This window comes from Macaca nemestrina, chromosome 1, assembly GCF_043159975.1.
Source record: "Macaca nemestrina isolate mMacNem1 chromosome 1, mMacNem.hap1, whole genome shotgun sequence".
NCBI lineage: Eukaryota > Metazoa > Chordata > Mammalia > Primates > Cercopithecidae > Macaca > Macaca nemestrina.
The window spans coordinates 99,910,098-99,915,629 of NC_092125.1; the positions used below are offsets into that span (position 1 = coordinate 99,910,098).

The 5,532-nt window shown below is 39.6% G+C and overlaps 1 pseudogene; it reads right to left on the reverse strand.

Annotated features, from left to right (window-relative positions):
* Nucleotides 1-1,116: 1,116 nt before the first annotated feature.
* LOC112429526 (large ribosomal subunit protein eL27-like) lies at nt 1,117-1,528 on the reverse strand (annotated as a pseudogene).
* Nucleotides 1,529-5,532: the final 4,004 nt, after the last annotated feature.

The window sequence follows — 5,532 nt, forward strand, 5'->3', positions numbered from 1 at the left end:
TCAGCATTTGGGTGAGGAATGCAGCCAACCTACGGTGGCCCAGTAGGGAGGAAGCTGGGGGATTAAATTCTCTAACTTCCTATTCTCCCAGTCTCTAATCTCTTGTGGGTACCTCCCATTGACCGAACTCCTTTAGAAGGGGTATGGAGAGGGAGCCCATTGATGCAGCCCATACAAGTCAGCCTCCTGAGACACAGAGCAGGGTAAAGGGTGGAGAGAGGGTGGGGAGGGTGAAGGAGAAGATATGTAATGCAGCTGGGCTGTAAGATCTGATAACTGATGCTTATATGCAGTCTGAGCTTTATACCACAATAAGTGTTCCTGAGAATGGTTTCCTAACAGATCAGATAATTCTGGTCTTTAAAAAATGAAACTGTGTTCTGCCTCTGCTTCCTCCAACTCTTCTTTTTAATTTGTATCTTAATGATTTGAAACAATTTGTGTGTGATCTAACTGCATGTACCCTTATTATAAAAAGTACAAAAATAACTACTGTCTATGCTAGTGATGTAATTTTATTGTCACTAACAAGAAATGGCCTCTTTATCTTACTGGAAAATAGAGTGGCTTGAATTCAACTTTTCTATATTCAAAATCATCGTTTTTGGCAGATAGTATTTGCAATTTAATTGGCTTATATCTAATGATTATATATAGCTGGCCGACTCTTTCAGCTATTTAGGGGTACGTTTTGCAACCATTTTTCTCTGGTGGTTTCAGTAGAAAATGATGCTACTTAAAAGTGGATATTGCTTGGGCATGTTATTGACATTTGTTTGTTTATTTCTGAGACTTGGGAGATTAGTAAAATCTATTTCAATCTTTTTTTTCAGATGCAAATCATAGCATCCTTGCCTACTCAGTAAATGTTGAATTAAAGAGTGAGGGAATGAACTTTGTAGCTTTGATTTTATTTTTCTTTCCTCCAAATGTTTTGAGAAAACAGCGTGTGAAAGTCTGGAGGAAAATCTTGCCCTTACTGACAGGTCCTTCACTGAAAACCTCCACATGGAGGCAAGGTGGCCAGCGATTTGGGTCTTGGTTAGGAGCCTTCATTTTTTTTTCTTCCTTTTTTTATTTTTATTTTAAAAATTTTTAATGACCCCCCCAAAAAATCTAAAACCACAGCTTTTGGAAGAGCCACTTGTTCTTTTACCTCTCTTTGAATTTGACTTTGGCTTCCCTTTGGGCCTTGTATTTAAGAGGAGGGTCTCTGAAGACATCCTTGTTGATGACAGTTTTGTCCAAGGGTGTATCCACAGAGTGCCTTGTGGGCATGAGGTGACCGTAGTTATAAACTTTCACAAAAGACTTGATCTTTGACCTCTGGGTGCTCTTCTTGCCCATGGCAGCTGTCACGTTTCAAGGATAACAGTCAATTCCAGCCACCAGAGAACAGCTGTAGGGGCATTCTAAGGTGCCATCATCAATGTTCTTCACGATGATGGTTTTTGCATCCAGAGTAGCATCCGGTGTAGTGTCTGGCCCAGACCAACACTACTTTCCCAGGTTTTATGAACTTGCCCATTTTGACAGCAATCACCCAGGCCTACCTTCATTTTCTTTAAAGGAAGTGAATCTACCTTCTACTTGGTTGATTTTAAAGGCATATGGACTGTCTTATTTTAGCAACACAGATTTCATGCGGTTCATAGTCTTGTCAAATGTTACAATTTGGACATCTCTTTTGCCCAATGCCTACCAAAAGCTTAATTAGAAGACTTAGCAGCTCTAATTGACAGCTGGATATATAGTTTGTTTTTTTTTTCCTTTTAGAGACAAGGTCTTGCTCCGTCACCAGGCTGGAGTGCAGTGACATGATCGTAGCTCACTGGAACCCTGAATTTGTGGGCTCAAGTAATGCTCCCTACACCTCAGCCTCCATTAAGGATATATTGTTCTTTCATCATCCTAGATAAGTGTTTCTCGATAGAACTTTCTGCAGTGATGGAAATGTTCTGTAACTGTGTATCCATCATTAATAGTCACTAGCCATGTGTAGCTATTGAGCATTTGGAATGTGGCTATTAAAACAAAATAATGGTACTGAAAATGTTTAATTTTATTTTAGTGAAGTTTAAATAGCCACTCATGCCAGTGGCTTCCATATTGAACAGCACAACTCCGTAATTCTAAATTTTATCCCTGAATCAAGCTGAAGTATTTCTTCTTTGGCTTTCCAAAGAATAGTGTTTATTGAATAGCAAATTTCTATGTTTTCCTTAATCATGGTTTTAAGACATATTCTCACATTCTTGGACACTCCCCCATCAAAAGATGGAGACTAAAATACCCTTCCCTTGAATACAGGTTGGTCTTAGTGATTTGATTCTAGCAAATGGGTGTGTTAGAAGTGATACTATGTGATTTTTGAGGCTAACCCATAAAAAGTGCGAAAGTTGGCTTGGCTGTCTTCCTCTCAGCACTTGAGCTTCTATGTAAGAGTTCTAGCTGCTCTAACACTGCCATGCTGGAGTCACATGGAGAGACCACCGAGAGATATCTGACGAGGACCAACTGTTCTAGCCTCCAGTTGTTTGAATCTTCCTAGCTTAGGCTCTAGGTTACTTCAGACCCAGTCACTTTGTGACTACAGTTCTGTAAGAGACTCTAAGTGAGAATTGCTTAGCTTAACCCCTTATCTTAGAGATAATAATACACAATGTTGTCACTTTAAGCCACTATTTTGGTGTTGTACAGTGATAGATATCTGGAACACTCTTGTAAAAGGATGCTGCAGGAAATAGTTCTATGAAACTTTTTGGCATATTCATTGTTGGGATTTTTGAGTACAAAGTTTACTACATCAATTTCTCTTGAATTTTAACAACAGGAAAATCTGTATTTTCTTGAGCAAACAATAGACTCTTACTTTAATACATTTTTCCTTTGGTTGGTAGGAATCTAAAAGCTAAATTTATGTCCCACTTTGTAAGTAAATAGGACCATCAATAATTTATTTCTGTGTGTTTGCTTTTTGTTTAGCCTTATCTTACTGTTTTTTACATTTACCTTTTTTCTTTTTAAAGACCTTAATACAGTATATATTTTGTCAAGCTATTTCCAAAAGTGAATGCAAATAATGTTGGGCTTTTGCTGAACCAGTATGAACTGTAAGATCATCCAGTAGATTAGCAATGATGGCTGAGAGGGCTCTGGAATTTGTAACTCTTCAGTGACCTTATTTTATAGTAAGAAAATAAGGCTCTGAAGTGACTGCTGAAGTATACAGAGTTAGTGAGCAGCAAAATCTCAGCCCAGGAAAAGCTGTGTCTTACTCCTCATTCAGCCATATAGCACCCATTGGTCAGATACTGATTCTTTATTAAGTGTCAGCTCTGGGCCTGGTTGCTTGAGGATGGGATGGTGATACAAAGATAAATAAGACTCAGCTGAGGAATTGAAACTCCAGATTATACCTGGTGGGATATAGTACATGTGTTTAAATATAAAGTAATATATCACATAAAAGAGGCACAAGTGAAGCTTTTTGAATGTTCAGAGGAATGAGAGATCACTTCCAACTGGGCGATCATGAAAGCTTCAGGAAAAAGTGTTATTGAGCTAGGCCTGGAAGGATGGACATGCTTCACACATGCAGGTGTTAGGAGAGATGATGGGGTGAAGGAAGAGAAGACTAGTTGCCATGAGTTGAATACTGGGAATTTTAGGCCCTGTGGCATTTGGTGGGGAAGACATTTTGAGCAGGGGGATTGTGATACATCTCAAATTACACCAGGCAAGTAGTTGCTTACTATTCTGTTTACAGGTTCAACCCTGCCAAGGGCATGCGACCTGCAAATGAAATGTGGATGGGAAGGATGAGAGAGAGAGAGAGAGAGAGAAAAAGAGAGAGAGAAAGAGAGAGAGAGAGGATATTAACTAAAGTTTCTACATAGCTGACTGCTCAGAAAACCCAACACATGGGACTATGTCCTGAAGTAACTGCCTAAAACCTTTATCAACAAATAGTTTTTAGGCTTTGGTATGGAGGAAAAAATTCTGGAAGAGACTCTACAACATTTCACAACACTGCAAACAGGGGGCATTTCAGGACGTCCCTGAGGAACACAGCAGCATGCTCAGCTTCCTCTTAGACGGCCTTGAATTTCTTACAGCCTCCTTATGACCACAGGAGCCTGGTCATCCATGGAACAGTAAGCCCAGCAAAGCCCAAGAGTGGGGCTCTGGAGGGAAAGGTCTGTTGTTCTTTGTAGAGATTGATGGATTTGTTACAATTAGTAATAGGTGGCTTTCCTGGAATTCTGCAATTACCTCTTGAAATAGGGAAAACTCGGATCACATGGATAGGATATTGCTAAAGAGGTGAAAACTTACTTGGGCCATTTAAACAGGTTCCTACCAGTTTCCTGTAAGTGAAAGTTTAAATAATCCTCCTTTCTCAGTTAGGAAGAGAATCAATATCTGATTACAGCAGAATTCAATGCCATTCTGCCTGATTCTTCTAGGCTCACAAAAACCACAGAAGGCAAGAGCTCAGGTGGATGAACCATGGTGTCCTGACACAGAATGCAACTTCTATTCTGTTTTCCATAGAGTGTTTCCAGCAGTGTAAATCAACAATAATCATAGTTGCTATGTTAGTGTTGTACAATGCTATACAGGTGATAACTCACTTTCACAAGCATGTCTTATCTAATCTTCATAAAAACTCAATGAGGTGAATATTGCTCTCCTACTTTTACAGAGGAGAAAACTAAGGCACAAGTAACTAAAGCAAATTATCCTAAATCTTTGGATGACCATGTATTAGTGATTAGGGTTTAGGTCTGGTCTTAGGAGTAGAAATTCATTTGTGCTCTTGAGCAAGGTCCAAATATGAGAGGCAGGATTGGGAGCTGTAGGTTTAAGGGTGAGTTCAGAGCTGCATTGGGCAAACATCTGATCACCTAGGGATAGGCTGTCCCCAGACAGGGACAATCTTTTACCAGTCTTCTCTCTGCTTGGGAAGGTAATCAGTGGCAGAGACCCTCACATCTGGGAGTAACCAAAGTTATATGTTCAAATCTTTCATTTTTTCAAATGAGGAAGCTGAGGTTCAGTGAAGTTAGGTGGCTTTCAAAGACTCACACAACTAACTGATGATGAAAATGGGATCATTACCTAGTTTTCTAGTCTTTACTGGAATTTCTGCCACTGCACCTCGATGCTCTTCCTGCTTTTCTCTCTCTTCTTTCCATTAGATAGAAGTGTGTTTACAGTGTAAAGTGATTGGACATTTGTTAGGTAAGTAGAATAAAAGTAGCAATTGCTACTATTCATTGAACACCTATGGTGTGCTACAATGTGCGCTATATACTTCTCATGCATAATTTTTCATCTTCACAAGAACTCTGCAAAGTCTCTCTTCTCTCTCTCTCTCTCTCTCTCTCTGTGTGTGTGTGTGTGTGTATATATATATATATATATATATATATTCGAGATGGAGTCTCACTGGAGTGCAGTGGCATGATCTTAGCTCACTGTAACCTCCACCTCCTGGGTTCAAGCTATTCTCCTGCTTCTGCCTCC